Source organism: Malaclemys terrapin, chromosome 7 (genome assembly GCF_027887155.1).
Source record: "Malaclemys terrapin pileata isolate rMalTer1 chromosome 7, rMalTer1.hap1, whole genome shotgun sequence".
NCBI classification, from domain to species: Eukaryota; Metazoa; Chordata; order Testudines; family Emydidae; genus Malaclemys; species Malaclemys terrapin.
Window position 1 is genome coordinate 105,715,209 of NC_071511.1, and position 23,171 is coordinate 105,738,379.

The following is a 23,171-nucleotide window of genomic DNA, read 5'->3' on the forward strand; positions in this document are numbered from 1 at the left end:
CATTTCAAATCACCCCTGACGCTTTCAAATCACACTTCACTCTGTGCATTTCAGAAAAACACATTCCACACTTGTTTTGACAGCAATTTATTTCCTTTCCTCTTTCAACAAATAGTCAGTATCAAACATTTCAGCCCACAACAGATGCAAAAGTCACAGTCACACGGAGATCACACGTTGTCATGGATTGGCAGACTTTGTCCTATCACCCCAGAAGTCCTGGAATGACTTAATAGCACAGTGTTTCAGCCTGGTTTTCAACCTCCATCCAAGTTTTGGGAAGACTTTCAGAAAGTAGCTTTATGAGGTGATAGTTTAACTTTGCCAGCTCCAGTGAGGCTAAGATTGAGTCAAATGGTCTCCAACGCTAGAGACTAGTTAATCAATTGATGGAGTCCCCCATTAGCTGACTAGAGCCAAGATTCAAACTGGGATACTTGTCATTGATTGAAAACAGCATTATCAGGTGAGCTGAAAATCCTGAACTTTGAAGTGATCAAAATCCAGATTCAGTTAATAATTTTGCAAATGGTCATTGTCTCTACAAGTATTGACATTCTTCTGCCTCCTCTTATTGATCTGCAAGAAAATGTTTCCTCAAATAGATATGTAGGTGAGCTGCAAAAGTCTGACCAGATTTAGATTCAAATTCCTCCAAAGTATGATCGAGTTGGGGCCAGGTTCCAGTTTGGGCCATCTCTATCAAATCCTACAAATCACTTCCTCTTTAGAGTAATAAAATAATCTTTCTTCTCCCAAGCTTTATTTCTTTTCCCTTTGTAAAGTATTGGTCATTTTTCCTATATAGAAATATAATGTTACTTTGTTAAATCAAGTCTACTATCTTGATTAAACATAGTTGTTGAGATTCATAAAAATTTTAGATGGTTCCATAATGGAAAAATGACAAAAGTTTTAAAAAGAGGCTTGGAAGGATTAGATTTTTATTGTTGGTAAACATTGATTTCACCATACCCACACACAAACCAATGAAAAAATATTTCCACTGATGATAATAGAAATGTACAGATAGCTAAAATACAAAAAATGCTGCTTGAGAACTTTAAGGTTTGATTTAAGGACATTTTGTATATTTGGACATGGGACGTTGAGTATTCGTGTTTTAATGGTTAAGGTTTTAACTTCCTGAATCTCAGTCTCCGCTATCATTAAATAATTGTTTCAAAGACACCCCCCCCCCCCGTCTTTCCCAGGACTGTGAAAACTGAAATCAATATTGATGTTTATTTTTAAGAAATTTTTTCATTTGTCAAAACTATAAAAAAATAAAAATTGAATTCTGCCAAGCCTGTTTAAAAAGGACCTGACATAAGCTAGGCTGCTATGACTGGAATAATGCAACTCCAACTTCTTATTCTGTATGACAGTGTTGAAATTTGGAGGTATTTCCTTTTAGAAATTAGAACTCCCATAAGGACCTCTATTAGCTATGATACCCTTCTATAATAACTTTCATCCATACATTTCAGAGCACTTTATAAAGTGTCATTAGACTCATTTTACAGATGGAAATCTAAGACATGGAGAAGTAAAGTGATTACTCCAAGATCAAGGGCAGCAGATGAAGCGATGGCAGGTCAGTTGAAAAGCCAGGAATAGCAACTAGGGGTGAAATCCTGGCTCCACTGAAGTCAGTGGAAGCGTTGCCATTGACTTCAATGGGGCCAGTATTTCATTGCAGGTCTCTTGACTCTGTTCAGTGCCCTATCCACAAGACCATGCGGCTTTCCTTACATATAGCTGCCGTCCTAAATATATCAGAGTGGCTGTGAATCCATTCATTTTTTGCAGATGTCAGCATTCTGATGTCCCACATCAATTGCACTTCTAAGGATAAGACTCAGCGCTCAGATACTTTTTGAATAGTGTCTTCATATATGACCATTTGACAATCTCTTTTTTCATCTCTAACAATATTTTTTACAGTAGATGGAAACCTCTGTCAGAGGTTTAATGAGTCACACTGATCATAAGTACAATTCACTCTGAATTAAAGTTTTGAAATCTAATTCAACTGTTAGCAAAACCTTTTTTTTTAGTTTCTTTGCTTCCTTTAAGGTGTTTTATGAATGAATTATTCCATCAAGACCATTCTTAATTTAAAAAAATAAGACCTTCTTCTAGCTGTTCAGTTTTTAAAATGTTCATAGTCACCCCCAACATGGTTCTTATTTTCATTTGTGTGGTTCTTAATTCAAAGGGTATTTTTGTTTTCATATATTAAAAATATAATTGGGAAGATGGATAAAGCTCTGGGTAAAGATTTGGGCCAACTTTGCTACTGGCATGAGTGGGTGAAACTCCATTATAATGAATCTGCCTACTGTTAGCATGAGGCCAATGCCATCAGAGCATGGAATGTTATTTTTCTCATCATTTATTTTTAATATTTTAAATAGCACCACAGGTGTGCATGCTGCTAAACTGGCAAATGCTTGTTCATTTGTCTCAGCTTCTGAAAATGTCCTTATCCAATGCTCAGAAAACATGTAAAATCTTTATAAAAATGCAGATAACAAAAAGGATCTAGTTTCCCAGAAACCAACACCCTGTTTGGTCTCCATAATTTAAAACGTAAGGATGGATTTTCAGAAACACCCAGTCTTGACTTGAACTCTTCTCCTACTGAAAACCTCACTCTCTTTCTCCTGGTTATCTACTTGTTGCTCAGCCTGCAAAAGCCTGGGACAATATACGGGTCTTGGAATATGACCTAAAAGTGAGTTAGTTCAGGGTCTGGTAGCTAATGAGAGAAATTAATTCTACATTCCAAGACTTTTCACTGAAAACCACCTGCCTCCAGTCCCTCATAATTAAATCAAGGGGCTATTAATTCAGGTCCTCAGCTGTTCTCAGTTACTGAAGTATCCCACAGGGAGAGATACAGGCTATGGAATAATCAAGACCCACATCCCTGACCCAACAGCTAAAGTTAAACTGAAAACACAACAAAAGGCAAACAGACACAGAAAGGTGAGAGAAAAAAAATGGGTGTTTAAGAGGCACATTTTCCCACTGACAAATAAAGTTGCATTACAGATTTTTTCCTCTAGTTACTCTATTAATTTTTATACATATTTGCATAAATATATAAATGAGTGAATCATCTTGAAGTGAAGGATTAGCATTGTAGTCTTTGTGGAAGAATAAAATTTTAAGAAGAGATTTGAAGGAGAGAGTGATCTAGCCAGGGACTTCAGCTCATAGAGGACATGAGGCAACTAAACCACAGCTCCCATGAGGCACCATGGAAGCATTTCCAAATCAAAATATTTAGTTTTTCAGCCAAAATATTTTGGCTGAAGGCATCAGAGTGTTTGTTTGTTTTTTTGACAAAAAAAGCAGATACTTCTTCATGAAAAATTCATTTAGTTGGAAACTCAATTTTCCACGCAAAAATAGTTTAGAAAGATTTTTTTTTGACCAGCTTTAGTTGCAAGTGGTCATAAATCCTACTTAAACTCTTACATCCCACTTAAGCCTTACTTTAAATGGTACACAGTCCTCTTGCTGGCCTTCTGCATATGGGTGAATTTCACTCTCAGAACACTGGAATCCAGTCAGGAGGTTGGGTTGAGTACTGCACTTCTCTTGAAGCACTTGACGTTCACAGAAGTTTAAAAAGATTTCAAGGAAATAAATCCTAGTTAAAATGGGGAATTGAAAGGAAATTAGATATTCTATAATCAGAATTTCAGATTAACCAGTAACACTGAAACTTAAACAGGTACATAAGTCCAAATGCTACTTGCCTTAATGTCAATGGTAATCTCAGTAGAGAACATGTGGGAGTTGACCCTTGAGCTAAAGAAGCTCATTTCAGTTATAGTAAACTACCACATTGTCCGCGTGTGTGTGTGTGTGTGAGAGAGAGAGAGAGTAATATTTGAGGCTTCTTTGTTTTTTTGTGGGGGGAGGAGGGTTGTGGTGATGGAGTAAGGAGGTAGGTGGGGTGAAGTATTAGTATTGTTCTGGATAATCAGTAAGATGTCCGTATGGTTTGAAAACTTAACCCATTGATCCTGCTTCTTCTCTTGTGCCATCATTGTTTACACCAGTGCAATGTGAGTACAATATAAGACGTCACCGAACCAGAATGATTTTACAGCCATTTTACCCTCCCTTTGTCCCGGTGGAAATGACTACACAAAGTACCAGGCAATGGAGAATCAGGCACAGAGTCTTTATTTCTGTATTTAATTGTGAAGGATTATAGACCATGAAGTATTTGAATACTTAGTTTTGAGAGAAGAATAAAAAGATGAAATAGTGAAAGATTGTATCCTAGTTTGCTTTCCGTCTGGTAAAACACTTCTAAATAAACTAACTGACTAAACTGTACTCCTCATAATAAGCACAAGCTCTTGATCTAAAAACATCAGCCAGCTTTTAAAAATCCAGTTAATTATTAAACAACTCATGAACATTTTGGCTGCATGACTGGCTTTTGTGCATTAATCTGATTAACCGTATTTCCTTTTTGAGTTTACTTAGATAACCTGAGCTTCTCTTCTTCTGAAGGAAAATAAATTACTTTCATTTTTTTCCAGGACAAGGGAGACAGTAGGTCCATTTTCTGTAAGATATACTTTTAAGAGACACTATGCAGAAATGAGACTGCTCTAAAAATCTTAAGAAAAGTGGAATAAGTGGATTGTGGCTAAAGGCCATTTTTGGCATTTGAAGGTCGCATGCAGAGATCGTTCTCAGAGGGTATGACGGAAGTGATGTAGGCAGAGGTAATTACTTTGCTCATTCTATAGAAGAAAATTAGATGTATAATCATAGTCTTTCCAATTAAAACATAAGCATGTTATAGTTAAGTAGAAATACTGATTGCAGTTATATGTACATCCTACCTTTCTAATGCAGCTTCAAGTAAATAGGACAAAACTATCAATACTAAACACATGCATATTTAAGGGCTTCTGTTTTATAAGTCAGATCACTTCTTGATTTTGTTTTTTGTTTTTAGTTTGTTGCATTTCACTTCTTAAAAAGAGAGAGCAAGTAGTTATCCCATTGCTGCTTGATCATTTTGATTGTGGATTCTTTACAACAATACTGAAAAGCTGTAATATTAGTATGTGTGGTGTTGTATATTTTCCCTGACAGAGTGTAGCTTAATTTGGAAATGCATGTAATTAAGTGTGTGAATTTTTCATAATGAGCTTTTATGATTCCTTCCAGAGCATGGAAAATACATTTTGAAAGTGAAAATGATTTATATCACAGATCTTCTTGTGAACATTATTCTCCCAGGGCGGTTTACACATGTGCAGCGTTTCTCTGGGAGTGAAGTGCTCACTGCTGCTATCATGGGCCTCTCTTCTGCCCGGTATATATGAGCTCTGCTAGATGGTTCCCATTAGATAGCACTATTTTGGTGGTGGGGTCATATAGCTGTGCTGTAGATAAAGAATGAATTTTGTATCAAAATGAAATCTGTGCACAATAATATCTATAATAACAAGCCACTTGGGATCCAGGACAGTAGAAAACAGTTAGGCATTTGAAACATACCAATGATAATGACCAGCACATGCTTAACCTTCCCTTTTATTTTTCCTAGTACAAATATAAGCTCCAATTCTGCCTGCATTGAAGTCAATGGGGCTCCCTGCACGTGCACAGATCTGTCTGTGTGGATCCAGTTGCAGGACTGGAGCCGTACTACTGTACAGTATTTCAAATACTTGATTTTTGAAATGGGGGAGATTTTCAAAGGCTCTAAGGAGAGTGATGACAATGGAAGTTAGGTGCCTAACTGTATGCCAGTGGGAGTCAGGTGCTGTTGTGTAGTGTATAGGGTAGTAAAGCACTTCTCAGGTTTAATTTGTAGCATGTTGTATGGTTAGCGATAGTAATTTTGAGAGTAATGCATTGGTAACTTTTTTGTCCTTTACATTAATTCAGGGTATGTTGACACTGCGGCTGTGATGATGATGATTCCTAGCATGGGTAGACAGACAGTGCTAACTAAGTTCGAGCACTAAAAATAGCAAAATAGCAGTGTGGCCACTGCAGCGCAGGCTAGCCACCTAAGTATGTACCCAGTCAGGCAAGGTTGTACTCCATCATCTAGCACAAACCGCTATCCATACCACCACAGCAGCACTCCTGTTTTTAGCACACTAACTCAGGCAGCAGTAGTGTAGACATACCCTAAAGGGAGAGTTGAATATACTGTATAGGAACAGGGTAGTATCCCTTTAAATAGTTGAGTCTGCTATCTGTGCTCACTGTGTTCTGTGTTTAGCTCACTGCTAGAATCCAACCAGAGCAGCAGTGTTGTTTATATTCAATCAACGTAGTTATTTGAACCCCAGCATGCCAATGTGGTTCCTTAATATTACGTTTGTGTAAAGAATAAAAGGCATAATAGGCAATTAACTCCCCCTTGTGCCTTTTAAAATATCCCCCTATATTCTTAATAATTTGATATAGAGCTAATCAAGGTATCAGCTATAATCTAGATTTTAGAAAACAATGTATAATTTTTCACAAATTGCCAATATTCCTCTACAAACTCTTGTTCTGTATGTTGCTCTGCCGTGTTCTTATTGTTTTGTCTGTTTGACCACTCAATCCAGCACTTAATATTTAACAACTCTAATTATCTTCAAGATGCACCTTTTCCTTTTAGCATGATAAAAGGGATCTGTAGTGAAGGATTTTAAGTTGATAGGTGTGCACTAGCTGTAAGTTTTGTGTGCTATATCGAGTAGTAGTTGTTTGTAGTACAACGGCATCATTCAGAAATAAGAATCTGATAGATCGTTAAAAATGCAAAGCCATTAGACAGCATCTATGCCTGGCTTACAATACTGAGCATTTCAAGCCACATAATGAACTCCAGGTGATATTATTTAGGGTGTGGAGATACAAATGTCTAAGGGACTGAAATGAAATTCAATGGGACTTCGGCGCCTAATTCACTTTAGTGGTTTTGACAGTTTTAATTTGAGTCTATAGAAAATGGGAGTCTTACCTCTGTCAGGAATGCAGAATTGTGCCTATTGTAGCATCACAACTTGCTTAATCATCTTCTTATATATCAGATGATTATCAGTACATACTGAACGCTATTGAAAAACTGTCATTCTTGGGCCCGATGCTGACCAATAGCAGGATTTGGTCCTATGTGTAGCATCTGTTCATTTTGGAACTCAGTACATTAGGCATACAGGGCCAGTACATTGTAATTTAAAAATAACACTTGCTATTACGCTTGCTTATATTGAGAAAAAAGACCTATTTTCTGAGCCTTTAGTTTAATGGTCCAAACTAATGGCTTAATATCCAGGCTTCCCGGCATCCTCATTGTCCTTAAGCAGGATGTTAAACCTGAATATCTAATGGGAACATATGCAGTGGTGTTGTAGCTATGGACATTAGAGACAAGAGAGAGACAAGCTTTCTCTCTCACCAACAGAAGTTGGTCCAGTAAGAGATATTACCTCATCCACCTTGTCTCTCTAATGAGAACATAGTCCCACAGTTTCCCGTGGTTCCATTTATCAAAATTTATGTCTTGTTAGTGATAATATGATATGGTCGTTTTAAATGCTTCTAAACACTGCTCTTCCTTTTAATTGCTCATTGATCCTAATACCTAACTCTCTACCTGCTTCAGTGAAGTATATGTTCCTGTGAATCTATATTACATATTTTTGACTTTTATCCCAAAGGAATTTTATAGCCCTTATGCAGTTTAATCGATTAATAGTTTTATTCTATCTCTTTATTCCTTTACAGCTAAAAATGGTTACCCAACATATTTTACCTAATCTGTCTCTGCTATTATAAAGTACTTAATGATGTTCAGACAGTATCCCTAGTCTTATAATTTTGCATGTAGGGGCCTAGTGCATGAATGAGAATGAAGACAGTGAGTATGACATTATGATTCCTAAGTAGATGCTGAAATGCTGTATTCTGCTGCTTTAGTTCTTTCTTGATCCCTGCGTGGATTCAAAATTTTTATCTGCATCTGATTCATGATCCGCAAACACGATCTGCAGATATCTGCTTCCATATTTGCCGATATCCGCAGATTTGCAGAGCTCTACGTGTTTCTGCATGTGCTAAACTTTAAGCATGCAAGCAGGGCCGGCTCTAGGCACCAGCGTTCCAAGCATGTGCTTGGGGCAGCACTTCTCAAGGGGCGGCATTCTGGCCTTTTGGGGGTGGCTCTTTTCAGGGGACTGCAAAAAACCCAGAGCTGGCCCTGCATGCAAGTAATACCAACTGATTTCAATGGGACTTCTCTCATGCTTAAAGGTAAGCATGTGCTTAAATATCTTGCTGAACTGAGGACTAAGTAAGTAGGGAGGGAATTATATTAATTTGAATATCCTTTAATTTATTCCTTCCATTATTTTATTTCTCATTCAAGTGAGATTTACTTTAAATGATACAGTGATCCAAGGGAATACATTTCCACAGTTAGTATAGATACATATGAATTGTCATTCCATACCAGTGGAGCACCTTGGCCAGCACCCTTTCTGATAGTGTGTGTACCAGATGCTTCTAGAATCCCTGGAGTACACAACTATGGAGTATCTTGCCCACAAGGAAAGTTTTTCCTGATTTCCTCCCTCAATTAGTGCTTAGTGGCCTGAGGATTTATATCTTTTCTAAAATCTTTTTTCCTATCTAATGCTCTTGTTATCCTTATAAACATCTAATCATTTTAAAAAAAAACACCACAAAGCTCTTAGCTCCAAGATGATATCCTGTGGCAATGAGTGTCACTGTTTTTAAAAATGTGTTTATAATTCGATCTTAATCATCATTTCAACCCATTCCCAACACTTTAGAGTTTTGGCTAACTCAGAGGTAGGAGAAGAAAAAAAAGCAGAAACAGGTGCAAGAGCTGAACATTAAAACCAAAAATATTAACCTAATAAAACATATGAATTGGGTTCTGTCTTAGAGAAGAGTTGGGTGAAGTCTAATCTGTTCTTATTTCCTCAACCGGTTACCCATCTACCCACAAAATCCAACTTCAAACGTTTTTAGAGGTTTAAAAAAACCTACGTGCAGTATATGAATTACATTGTAAAATATATTATGACATAAGCACATCTTTGGCTGTGAGCTAATAATAGTATAATGCAACCCAGCAGTGAATGAAATTAAATTTTTAAAAAGAGGTTGTTTGCAAGACTGCGACTCCACAGACAATTGGAGATGGGCCTGAACTACAATAATGGTTCCAAATGCCCCCCAAATTTTGGGCATTTGGGATCTAGAAGCCAAATGTGTGACTTGGATCCATCTCTACAGAGGCTACTTTTATTACTGTGTTCAAATAGAAAAATCCTTTTCTGATCCTTGTTTAAGTTAGTCATGGTGCAGGACTTAGCCCAGCTGCTAAATGTGTTTCCTAGAGTATGGCATACTAACGTCCCAATCCTGTAACTGATAGTGTGTTGAGCAGACTGCAGGTCCTGCGGGGAGCCGCCCTGAACTCAGTGGGCTCCTGTGCACGCTCAGCAGTAATCTCATCATCAATCAACTAAAGGGTTGAGATCTAACCTGTTGCATCACACAAAATAGTAATGTAAGCATGGATAGCACACTTTGAATCTGCGTGTCTCCAAAGTGGGGTGTGATGCTCATGGCATCACAAACCTGAACAGAAAGTGGGATTATTCTCTGCCTATCAATTGGGAAATGTGGCTTGAATTTTGAACAAGTACCATATGTCCTGAAGGGGTGATGCATGTTTACCCCTAGGGTCATTGCTCTCTTGTATCTCTAAAGCAACCACTGCCAGTGCCTTATGTAATCAGCATTGATTTCTACAATATGTTCTTTAATCATTGATTTCCCCCCCCCATAACTACCCACTGTTGTAGTCCAATTTCCAGCTACATTTGTGATGTTTTATTCTTTCAGCCTACAGGGTCTTTGGTGCTCCTCATGTTATTTAATCTGATTAATGGGTTCAAGCATCACATTTATATTATCTTGTCTAACTCCTGCTTTTCTTCTATCACTTGAGTAACTTAAAGTAAGGTAGCCTAAAATACAATAACTTATCCCTCTCCACATTATTTCCTTCTGTCATTTGTTATTCTTGCTCCTCTTTGCATCTTATTTTCTTTTAAGGATTAAGTGGATATCCAAATGTTTTAAAAACTATTTAAACAAGATGTCAGCAGCATATTTCATATATACATTCCTAATAGCAGTGAACCAATTCTCCCTTTATTTGTGTCTGAGTAATCCCATGTGTACAAATGCAGTTGCTCCATAATGCACACTTAGGCCAACTATGTGTCTTATAGTAAACATGACAGAGAATTTGAGTCTTGTCAATGAAGAGTATAAAAGCTTTTTGTAGAAGCATTTGTATCAAACCTTCTTAGTGTAAACTGGACACAAAAAAGCATTGTCTTGGATGACAATGGTTAAATCATAACTTTAAATGGTGTCTTATGATGGTAAAATATATATTGGAGATGTCAAATCAGGGTGCATGCTGTAATGGCTGTATGTTTCATTTTCTCTTTATTTAAATATGCCATGTATAATTTTATATTAATGCACAATCATAAACACAAAAAAGTTTTAAATGTTGGTGCTTTATTTCATTGTTAAATTACAATGAAACTAAAATGGATTTAATATTCACATCCAGCTTTATACTAAATAAAGTTGTCACGATTAATGTTACTACAAGAAATACAAAATTAATTTTTAATAAAATTGCTCTTGCAAGATCTAGTAAGCTAAATGTGTCTAACCAGACCTGGCAGCCCTTTCTAGTTCAATACGCCAACTAAAAGTTCACCTGATTTATAGTCAAACGGCTCCTTTATATTTAATATAGATTACACCAGCCATTCATTTTTCAGTAATACAGAACAGAGCATTCTCCCTGTTCAGATGCAAGGGTAGATTTTTTTTTAAGCCCTTCTTGGTATCACATCCCCTTTTCTTCATCACCACTTACAACACTCTGGGACCAATTCTTAGATTCCATCCATCTGTGCTTGATGCAGGACCCGAGGAAGAGGAGGAGTAAAGGTAGTTTTATGTCCTCTTACCTTTCCATTCACTCAATTCTGGGATTGGCTGGGGACCAGCTGGGCTCCCTCCACATTTTAAAGCAGTTTACAGTGGTTCTAAATTGCATCTGCCTGGCAACAAGCCTAACAGGTCATTCTGGCAGCTGGGGGATAGTTGGATTGTAGCTGCATTCCAGCCATAGACTGTAACTTCTTTGAGGCAGGGACCATCTTTTCATTATGTGTGTACAGCACCTAGCACAATGATGTCCTGCCTTCTAGGGGCAAACACAATATAAATAATAATTAAGGCAATAATATGCTGGAGATTAGGAGGTAGAGTTGGTACAGAGCCAGTACACCTGGCTCAATGGACACCTGTGGTTCCCCCACATCAGGACAATCCTCATTTGGCTATTTAAACAAGCTTTACAGTCCCTGGAACATACAGAATGGCACAAGGGGGTCATTGCAGACTTGAGACTAAGGTAATCTCTTTTTTATTTAATCTCTTTTGTTTTTACTACATTGTGTTTATAATTTACGTAAGATATAATGTATTATCCACCTTTTATGTTTGTGTAGCCTGTGCTTAATGAATTTGTTTTCTGGGGTTTTTTTTAACTGTTGTAACTTTTCCTTTGGATCCTAAAAAAATGAACACTTTTTTTCCTGGCCACTTTTGCCTTTTAATGTTTAGTGAATGTCATTGGACCAATAGAGAGTTTTACTTAAAAAGTGACACCCATTGACTTTTCTGGGCCTGTTCTGAATGGAGCTGAACATGATAGGGCTTACTTTGTTCAGTGATAACTTCATTTTATAAAGATTCTTTCTGAGCCAAAACATCTTTGTGTTGCAATGTTAGAGACACATGAGACTACAAATCACATAGGGTACAAACTAAATGCAGATCTATACTATAGCTGTGCATAGCATTTGTAACAGAACTTGAAATCAGACAAAACTGTCATGAGCCGTTTTTTTTGTTTATGAACCTGAAACTCAGCTCAGTTTGCAATGTCCTATTTTATTACCACAGAATATTCTGAGGCATTTGTTTATCATTTAAGGAATCTTTTTTCACCACCAAAAGTCAAGTGATCCTACACATGAACCTACTAAAAATATTTCTAAAAGGAGAAAAGTGCAGTCTTTAGGCAGGTCCTGATTTACACCAAATATAGATTAGGATTAATGTACAGTCCCTCATCCTCCTCCACAATATTGCTGATTACTTCCTATCCTGTTTTATCATGCAGTTGTTCACTGGCCCTCAGATTAACATGCTCAAACCATTCTGAAAGTGGCAGCTAAGTATGCAGATGTATGCCCTATGCACCTGCCCCACAATGGCAACTCTGTCTTTACATCTCTGATTTTGTTCTGCGTTCTTCTTCTGTCGTGAGAGCTATTAATTTTCTACGTTTTAATTCTAGAACTATCACCAGTTGTTAACTTTAATAACTATTCCTTGCTCTTTTGAGGTAGGCAAAATACATGACCCTCTTCCCCCACTCAGACTGACTGGAGAAGGCAGTGCACATTTATTGCAAAGACTGAACAACGTATATAAAGTGGAGGGGAAGGGGAAGAATCCAGCTTTTTTGACCCTTGCTTGCTGGAATTTCTTAGTGCTGAGGAGTGTTGTTAAGGCTGCTAGAGCTGCTTTTCTTGGATCTCTGGTGTTAGCTGCGTGAGCAGAGAGCTCCGCATGCTGATTCGACAGACCTCAATATTATTTTTAAAGACAGACCACAGGCTTGGTTTGGCGGTAAAGGTGTTTGTCCAGGTTTATTGTTGACAAAGCATGGTACTTGTGCCTTATAGCAGGGGTTCTCAACCTTTTTCTTTCTGAGGCCCCCACCAACATCCTATAAAAATTCCACAGCCCACATGTGCCACAATAACTGGTTTTCTGCTTATAAAAGCCAGGGTCAGTGTTAGGCGGTAGGAAGCAGGGCAATTGCCTGGGGCCCACGCCATAGGGGTCCCAGGGAAGCTACAATGCTCAGGCTTCGGCTTCAGCCCCGGGTGGTGGGACTCAGAGCCCCAGGCTTCAGTCCCATGTGATGGGCCTTTGGCCCTGGGTCACAGCAAGTCCAACACTGGCCCAGCTTCATGGTCCCCTTGAAATCTGCTCGTGGCCTGCCAGGGGGCCCCGGACTCCTGGTTGAGAACCACTGCCCTAGACCAAGACAAAGATGCCCCTCCTATAACTTCTCCTTTGTATTTTAGGACATTGTTACCAACAAGTTAGGTATTTTGCTCCAGATGTTGTTAGTTACCACCCTAATCCTCATACCTGCTAGTTCAAACAAAACATCCTTATCCATTATCCTGTCATGCCCCCTTATCTTTGTGAGGGGTTGGTGTGTTCTTGTACCATCTCTTAGGAATGCATTTATGTAGTTACTTGAGAGAGCTGTGTGTTTTTGCACCATCCTCTCTGGTCAGGAATGTGCTTACCTGGTTAGCTGACACCCAGTGTGTTACTGTTCTGCCAAGGCCAGGCCTACTCTGGTTCACAGCCATTGGTTCACACTGCTAGTTAAGCCTAGGCCTCCAGCAAGGCCTATATTACTTACTTTTCATCTACAATAATATACGTTGCAGTTCACTGCAGCAAGTCTTTGACTCAGTGACTGTTTCTATTTCATAATAAAGTCAGAAATCCAACAACATTTAAAGCAATTTACAAAATAAAATTAATGAGTAATGAAAAACTTGGGCTCTGGTTTGCTGCTGATAGAATCGCCGTTACTTTCAACATGCTAAGGGCTAATTTATACCATTATGCACAGTCCATACATAGAGATGAAGCGGAAACTGGGCCATCCCTAGAGTAGCCCCAGAAGGGGCTGAGGCATCATTCCCACCCTTCTTCCCCTTTGCTTTGGGGGTGGCTAGCCCACACAAGCAGCAAATTACAACCCACCCCGTGATGGTGGGTATGCATGGTCTGGTGCACTGATACCTGGAGCCAAGACTCCTCCCAATCCACACCCTCCTCATCCAGTCTTAAAATACATATGACCAGTGCACCTGATCTAAGATGCTTACTCCTCCTTATTCCTCTACACAGACATGTCGTCTAAGTTAATGACCTGCAGCGGGACTGGGATCCCACAGGTCCTGCAGGACCTGCTGCCATAATAGCGGGAGTGGATAAAATATACTTTGTTGCAGGTGGGATTGGATGGGCAAAAAAACCACTAACAGACTGTGGTAATTTGCAGGAAAACACTAATTTTTTTTTAAATAAAGGTTTTAATATTTAAATTTAAGCGAGGACAGAAAAAGATCTGGTGTCTATTATAACAGGAGTTAAAGTATTTTTTACATGATTTAAGCAAGATTTGTTTTATTCTTTTAGTAGTAAAAATTGTGTCTGAATTCCAGTTTTTATGTGTGTATATACAGTAACTCCTCACTTAACGTAGTTATGTTCCAGAAAAATGTGACTTTAAGTGAAATGATGTTAAACGAATCCAATTTCCCCATAAGAATGAATGTAAATGGGTGAGTTAGGTTCCAGGGAAATTTTTTTTTGCCATGCAGTATAGTACAGTACTATAGTTGGGAGGTGCCCCTGCCTTACTCCACACAGGCACAGCCCACTGGCACCGGAGACAATGAGGCAGTCAAGGAGGCTGAAGGTGCTGTAGGCTAGGAGAAGCACGTTGCGCAGCAGCAGCAGCAGCTTCCCCTACTCTGCAATCACCAGGGGTGGGGGGCTCGACTCTTGGCCTGCCCACGCCACCCCTTCACCCAAGCCTCCACCCTTAACCCACCTCTTCTTCCCCCCCCCTTTACTCCACACGCTGCATCCTCGCTCCTCCCCCCTCCCTCTTGCCGCGGCAATCAGCTGGCTTGTGGCGTTCAGGGGGTAGGGAGGAGGAGTGAGGACTCGGCGCACAGGCTCCCTCTCCCTCCCCTGCTTCCTGCCCGCAGTAGTCAGCTCGTTTGCAGCGTTCGGGAGGCAGGGGAGGGAGGGGGAGCCTGCGCACCGAGACCTCGCTCCTTCCTCCTGAACGCCACAAGCCAGCTGATTGCTGCGGGCAGGAGGCGGGGGGAGGAGGGGGAAGGCGCTGATCCATGGGGTCTGCCGGTGGGTGGGACATGCTGGGGGGGGGGCGCGCAGGGGAGATGATAGGGGGGCTGCCAGTTGTGGACAAAGCAGACAGCCAAACGACATTATAGTGAAGCACTGCACAACTTTAAATGGAGCATGTTCTGTAATTGAGCTGGGACGTAAGATCAAAACAATGTTAAGTGAGAGGACATTAAGTGGGGAGTTACTGTATATAAATATTTATTATATTTTGTATATATAACATTTTATCTATAACAGCCTTTTTTTTTTTTTTTAGTAATCTGGGGGAATCACAAGTACTCCTGTTCTTCTTTTTTCTGGGGGAATCTGTCTCTCTTGCAGGATTTGTGGGATCTAAGGTTTTTGCAGGTGGGTGTGGGATAACAATGAGGGAGTGGGTATTGGGGGACAGGATGGGAGCAGGATTAAAAAGATGGTGTCACGCAGGGCTCTAGTTTAAGTCAAAATATGGTGTCATGAGTGTATATTTACAACAGAATAAACCACTTACCCCACATTTAAAATTATTAGTTTAGTATAAAAATGTGGTATTTATTCTATACTAGTGTTTTATTAAACAAATTGTTGCAGGTTTGACTTTTTTAAACATGGAATTTGAAATAAATCCTCTTACACTTAAGAAATTTGCGTAGGTGCAGTCTGTCATATACAGGGGCTAGCAGAAGTCATAGGCACCACTTAAGTGCCATTTTGAGGGTTTATGTAAGACTAAAATGGAGTCTAGGACATGTACTGGCCTACTGCATAGGGGTGAATTTCATTCCATCTGTTGAAAACATGCATATTCTTATGTTATAACTTCTTGGTTTAGATGTTGGATTTTTTAATTGAGATGCACACTTTCAGTTACTGTACAATACGCTACATAACTTTAATGATTAAATTTGTGGGTGTAATTATTTGAACAGTGCTCTTTTCATGATCTGTGTATAACGTGATGTGACTCAGTGAGCTGGTATCACAAGTTATGGGATTTGGAGACTTTCACCTCTACAGGTCAGAGGTTTATCTGTTTCTATACACCACCACTTATTATCCTTTGATAATTACTTGATTTATGCACAAGCAATACAGTTTCTACTGGGTAGGTGTCCACACCACTAAAATTATCAGAGTAATTTGCACCCTTATTAGCAAAAAGGCTAAAGACTGAATGGGGTGATGACAGCTGAACTCTGACATCCTTCATAAAGTTAAGTGAATTAGGTTAAAACATTTTGGCAGGGCAATTTGCATCATTAAATCCAATTGTTACTTGTTCTGTGAATTGACATGACTTTAATCTCTAAGGCTGCGCAATTTGGTACATTTCATGAGCACTAAATTCAATTTTAAAATCAAGAAGAAATCACATTAATTCAGAGCAAGCTAATGTAAGTGGGAGAAGTTGTATTTGAATGTCTGTATCCAGTGTTTTCCCCAAGGATCAAAAATAGAACAAGATACTAATGATATCGGGGCTTTTTGGGGGGCGGGCAGGGGGCAAAGAAACAATAGTCCTCTGCTAATTCCATCTGTGCAGCTCTCTCTCACACTGCAACAGAGCTGTCCTTTGTTCACTGACGGCAGAACACAGTCACTGTTCATATTAGGCTTAATAATCTACTGTAAAATTCTTTTAGAAAAGGGTAAACATTGTGATGGGATCTAAATCAGGCAAATAGTTTTACAAAGCTTTTCAGGCAAAACACCTATCAGGATTACAAAAAAAGTTTTTAATTACAAGAAGACAAAAAAGCTGTTAATATAATAATTATTTTCACTGAATTCACTTAAGAGTTAGTGATAGATAAGCAAGAGTGATGTTCCTTTTATATAAAAAAAATTGATAAGTAGCTTGAATGTTTACAACTGATCTTCTCTGGAGAATAAAATCCCCACATGTTTTATTCAAAATGCCAAGGGCATCAAAGGTATAGAAAGATTTGTTTCCTTAAGAGGAAAGTGCACACTAGTAAACATGGAACTGGTTCTCATTTTACAGTCATCATACACTATGATGTTCATACTTCTGCTATCTGACAAGAACCCATTATTTACATGCTGCATGGGGATTTCATTCATGCATAAGTCTCATCAGGTAAGGAAGAATTTTGTCATGTCCTCTGCCTGGATATATTTTATCTCTCTGTCTATATAGTCTAGGGATGTGGCATGTTGGCCCAAGGCATTCGTATTGTGACTGTTTTAAATAAACTGAATAATTGTTCTCAACCTGATTTATTTTTACCTGATACAACACCAAACTAACTATGATGGATGGAGACCATGGTATATTGGCTCAATGTAAAGAGGGCATTTGTTTGAATTATTTTAATAAGGGCTCTTGTTTCATGAAGAAGGCAGGAACATGAATTCACTCAGCTGAGTGGTCAATGAAATGCTCAGAAGTAAAAAATAACATATCATCCCCTCAAAAGAAACTAAATTACCCAGTCATGAATTCATGGTAATCTGTTTTTATTGATACTTAATGGCTTGTTGGATCTGTGCAGCCCTCTGCAGATAAGCTCAGAAATGCCACCTATGTTGGAACATATTTCATAGCTGTAAATGGTGATCTTATTGTAAAACATATTAAGAATTCACAGACATGAATTTCTGACATTCTATACCTGTGGTTCCTTGTCTTTTTGAAGAATTCATTTTTAAAATATTTAAATTCGTATCAGATACTGCATATCCCATTTCATTACAAGCAAGGAAGAACGGATTAATTCCATATGTGTTAAAACTGTCAGTGGAGCTCATTTATCATAGAATCATAGGACTGAAAGGGACCTCGAGAGGTCATCTAGTCCAGTCCCCTGCACTCATGGCAGGACTAAGTATTATCTAGACCATCCCTGACAGGTGTTTGTCTCAGCTGCTCTTAAAAAGTTCTAATGATGGAGATTCCACAACCTACTTAGGCAATTTATTCCAGTGCTTAACCACCCTGACAGTTAGGAAGTTTTTCCTAATGTCCAACTTAAACCTCCCTTGCTGCAATTTAAGCCCATTGCTTCTAATCCTGTCCTCAGTGGTTAAGAACAATTTTTCTCTCTCCTCCTTGTAACAACCTTTTATGTACTTGAAAACGGTTATTATGTCCCCTCTCAGTCTTCTCTTTTCCAGACTAAACAAACCCCATTTTTTTCAATCTTCCTTCATAGATCATGTTTTCTAGACCTTTAATCATTTTTGTTGCTCTTCTCTGGACTTTCTCCAATTTGTCCCGATCTTTCCTGAAACGTGTCGCCCAGAAATGGACACAATACTCCAGTATCAGAGGGGTAGCCATGTTAGTTTGTGTCCACAAAATCAACGAGGAGTCCGGTGGACCTTAAAGACTAACAGGTTTATTTGGGCATAAGCTTTCATGGGTAAAAAGCCCACTTCTTCAGATGCATGGAGTGAAAATTACAGATACAGGCATAAATATATATTGGCACATGAAGAGAAGGGAGTTACCTTACAAGTGGAGAACCAATGTTGAAGGCCACTTTAGGATGGGTGTAGTCCACTCCCAATAATTGATGAGGAGGTGTCAATACCAAGAAAGGGAAAATTGCTTTTGTAGTGAGCCAGCCACTACAAAGCCACTACAAAAGCAATTTTCCCTTTCTTGGTATTGGCACCTCCTCATCAATTATTGGGAGTGGATTACATCCACCATGACTAAATTGCCCTTCAAAATGTGCCAATATATATTTATGCCTGTATCTGTAATTTTTACTTCACGCATCTGAAAAAGTGAGTTTTTTACCTACGAAAGCTTATGCCAAATAAATCTGTTAGTCTTTAAGGTGCCACTGGACTCCTCACAATACTCCAGCTGAGGATAATCAGTGCGGACTAGAGTGGAAGAATTAATTCTCACGTCTTGCTTACCACACTCCCACTAATACATCCCAGAATGATGTTCGCTTTTTTTGCACCAGTGTTACACTCTTGACTCCTATTTAGCTTGTTGTCCACTATGACCCCCGTATCACTTTCCGCAGTACTCCTTCCTAGGCAGTCATTTCTCATTTTGTATGAGTACAACTGATTGTTCCTTCCTAAGTGGAGTACTTTTCATTTGTCCTACCAATGAAATACAACTGGTAACCCTGCTGTTCTTTTACAGTTAGCACTAAGGGTTCAGTTTAGAAGAAATTTAGGAGTAGAGTGACTTTGGTCTTCTGCAGATGCAGGAGTAGGAGTTAGTACAATGAGTCTACCCTATCACCTATATCTCTGTACACTGTGCAGCCACTAGGTAGCTAAGGAGCGTAGTCATTGCACTAGCATCATTGGTAACTGCAGCCTCCCAAAGAGAAAAGGTCAGAGGAAAGGCCGATCCATGTTCCTATCCCCTTCTATACCTTACTTGGAGCTTGGTGAGCACAGAGATGAATGCATGCTATACCCAGCACAGGACAGCTATCTCCTGCTGACAGCACGGGCCCGCTGGGCTCCAAGAGGAATGCTGGTGGAGTCCTCCTCCTGGGGCTGCCACTACAGTGTCACCTCCTTGATAGCCTTCTGGCACAGAGCTGTGTCTTAAAGGCACAATCTGTCCCCTAGTATAGGAAGTTGAAGAAATTCATAGATTGATTTATATACCTGGCTTTTATTTGGTATTAAGACTTGGCTGGTTTCTTCAGAGAATAGAGAGAAAAGGACTCGCCCTGGAAACCCCAGCCATGACCTGCTACCTAATTAGAGATGGATAAAATATTGTATTTTTACTTGTTGCAATGTTGTGAAATATTTTGTGGGTTTTTTCCCCCTCGGAAATCCTAAACAAACCAAATGTAGAGGTCAGAGGCTGCCTAGCTGTGCACAAAACAGCTGGGGAAGGAGGATCTCCCTTATAAGCTTTAGTCCAATGGTTAGAGCACTAACCAGGATGTGGGAGACCACTGGTTCAAGTCCCCGCTCTGCCGGAGGAGAAGGAATTTGAACAGGGATCTGCCATTTCTCAGGTGAGTGCTCTACACATTAGGCTACAGAGTCAATGGAGGGGTGGAAGTTCCCTGCAAACGGGAGGACAGAGGGGGAGTGAGGGGAGGCTCAGTGGAATGGGGAGTAGAGCTGGCTGCAAAAGAGAGTCTGGGGGATTTCTATCTGCTCCTGGGCCCATGCCAGACCCTCTGGTTCCCACACCCTGCTCCTCTGTCATATCCTGGTTGCTGCTGTGGCTGCTTCAGACCCTCTGGGTCCTGTTCTCACCTCTGCTTCCTCTAGGGGTATATGAGTTTTCATATTTCCATTGTGGTTCTGCTAGTCTATCCCTCACCAATTTGGCTGCTGCTGGAGTCATTCTCACTTTTTCTCTGGCCCAATTAATATTTAATCTGTCAACTATTTAATTAAAGTGGAACAATTTCAATAGGAGAGATGGAGGGAGACCCACATCGGGCTATTCAAGAGCCCAATGGTTAGGGCACTCACCTGAGAGGTGACAGATACCTATTCAGATCCCTTCTGCTCCTCAGACAGAGGGGGACTTGAATGAGTGGACTCCCACATTTCACATGAGGAGTGACTAACCACTGGGCTAAAGATTATAAAGAAGCTTCTCCTTCTCCTCTCCCCCCACTCCCCCAGTTGTTTTGTGTGGAGTTAGTTAGCCTCTGAGCATGCTTACCAGATTGGGTCCCACAGGTGACTTATGTGGAAGAGGCCTATCTTCCCCTGGTTCTTGGTTCATTAGCAGAGATAGGCACCTCCCTGCAGCCAGGACTGAGGGCATGTCAATACTACAAGTGCTACAGTGGCACAACTGCAGTGCTGCAGCTATGTCACTGTGGTGTAGACACTCATACAGCAACAGTTTTTCTTTTGCTCTAGTAAATCCATCACCTTGAGAGGTGGTATCTATGTCAACAGAAGAATTCTTCTGTCTATCTAGCTGTGTCTACAATGGAGGTTAGTTTGACCTAACTACGTTGCACAGGGCATGAAATTTCAGTTCCGAGCAACGTAGCTAGGTCAACCTAAGTTTTAGACGTTGCCCTGGCTTTAGGTGTATATTTCTCAGAGACAGGCAGGGCTTAGTACAAACCATTCTCATCCAGGTCTCCCATTGGCTAGTTTAGGTAGCTCACCATCTAGTGTGCTTACTTGTGGATCGCATTCTAAGGCACCTTCTTTCCTCATTCATTGTATAGGGAGCCTAGGTGCCTATCTCAGGCTTTGTGGATTGCAGAGTTTTTCCTATGATTTTCTTAGTGCCTAAAAGTTAGGCGGTGTGATGCTGAGCATCCTAATACCTAAATCACTTTGTGGATCTGAGCCTTAGGCCCCAGACCTGCAATCAGATATACTTGCGTGGATCTCCTTCCAAATTAATTATGCCACTGCTGTCACCAATATGAGACCCAGTCTACACTACAAAGTTTTGCTGGCTTAGCTATGTAGGTTAGAGGTGTGAAAAGGTCTGATTCCCTCACAAATGCAGTATGCCCCCAAAAGCCACTCCATGAAGAGATCAATTTATTATGCCAGTAAAGCTGCACTTTTGCTGGTATAGCTTATTTTGCTCAGCAGGAGTGGGAAATAAACTGTGCTGCCAAAAGCACAATTTGGCTGGTATAAGCAGAGTACACACTAGAAGTGCTTTGCTGTATATATACTGGTCTAGCTATACTGGAAAAGTGGTCCTAGTAGATTTGGCCTGAGGGTGTTAGCCAGAACTGAGACTATGTAACTTACAGCAGATGCAAGTAAAATTCTAATAGTTAAAAAATATTTATAGAGGATGTCCATCTGTTTGACATTCTTGATCTGCTGATTATATAGAATAGCATTGGTTTAGTCATCTATTACTGCTGACTGTTATTGCAGTTGAGTACTCTCTATCACCCTGTCAAGGAACATGTTTTGGCCTGGTCCCCCTTTAAGGCAGCAGAGAATAGCCGGATGGGATCAAAATCATCTACCCTTGGGCAACTCATCTCAGCATAAAGGCCTGGAGTTGGCTTTTCTACATATATGGGTTTGGGCTTGTTTTGAGTAAGTTCATTGTGGAAAAACCATATTGTGCTACTTCACTGTCTTACCTCAGCTGTCTTAGCTGACCTCAGCTGCTATAAAGGCTCACAGGGAGAAGGTTGGTCTTCTAGATAGTGAAGATCCATCTTCAAAATACTTTGTTAAAAAAAGTGAATAAAGCATGATTTTAAAAGCTCCCCCATTTAAAAATTGAGTAATTTAAATATTCTGTGTGTACATTGCTGTTTTTGTAACATGTGTTCAGTGTAGTCCTTCATGTGTCCTCCAGAAGATCTAGATTCCATAATGGCCATCAAGGACTAGTCTGTCCTCCTGAAGCCATCAGGTATAGTCACAGCCAGGAATAAATTATCTGCAGTTGAGTTAGAGAGTATTTTGTCTCCAGAATCAGGATTACGTTTATACAGTATCCAAAATTGTCATCTAAGTGCTTTGCATTATTCCCCATAAGTTCTACAATTGCTAAAAAGTTAAATATAAACAAGTGAAATATTAACTTATGATTTTTTTCTGAGATGAAATGTTTAATCAAGAAATCACTTTCATGTATTTACCTAGTGAAGTAAAATATGACCCAGTCAGTTACAAGTATAAGTATTTTCATATTTATTATGAATTATTTTCTGTCATAATTGTAACTGAGTATTATCTTACCAGTGAAAAATGTCATTATTTGGCAATATGTGAGTAAGCTGAGGAGAACAGAAACCCATAAAGTGAAAGGTTAATTGTCTTCAGAGGGAACCAGCCAGAAAACTCTGTGGTGCTGGGCATCTATATACAAATCTGGATGGATGGATGAATGAATAGTGCCTGCCCTTCCCCAGAGAAGTTATAATGGGAGGATCCTTTCCACCAAGGTTCATTATGTCAAATATATAAACAGGAAGAGGAAATGCCGTGGGGCTTGCCAAGGAAGGTGGACATGCTTTGTCTCTTTACTCCTAGTTCGGAGAGCCAAGCCCTAACCACAAAGCAAAGATAACCTGAGAAACTGACCAACTTATTCATAATAGGGGGACTGC

At 39.6% G+C, this 23,171-nt stretch overlaps 1 protein-coding gene across 2 annotated transcripts in view; it reads left to right on the plus strand.

Moving 5' to 3' along the window:
• The first annotated feature begins 4,526 nt into the window (after positions 1–4,526).
• C7H10orf90 (chromosome 7 C10orf90 homolog) overlaps positions 4,527–23,171 on the plus strand; it is a 189,540-nt gene continuing 170,895 nt past the window's right edge. For both annotated transcript variants that reach the window (XM_054036146.1, XM_054036145.1), the window contains exon 1: positions 4,527–4,760. The gene's annotated coding sequence lies outside the window, so the exon portion shown is untranslated. The remainder of the gene's footprint in view (positions 4,761–23,171) is intronic.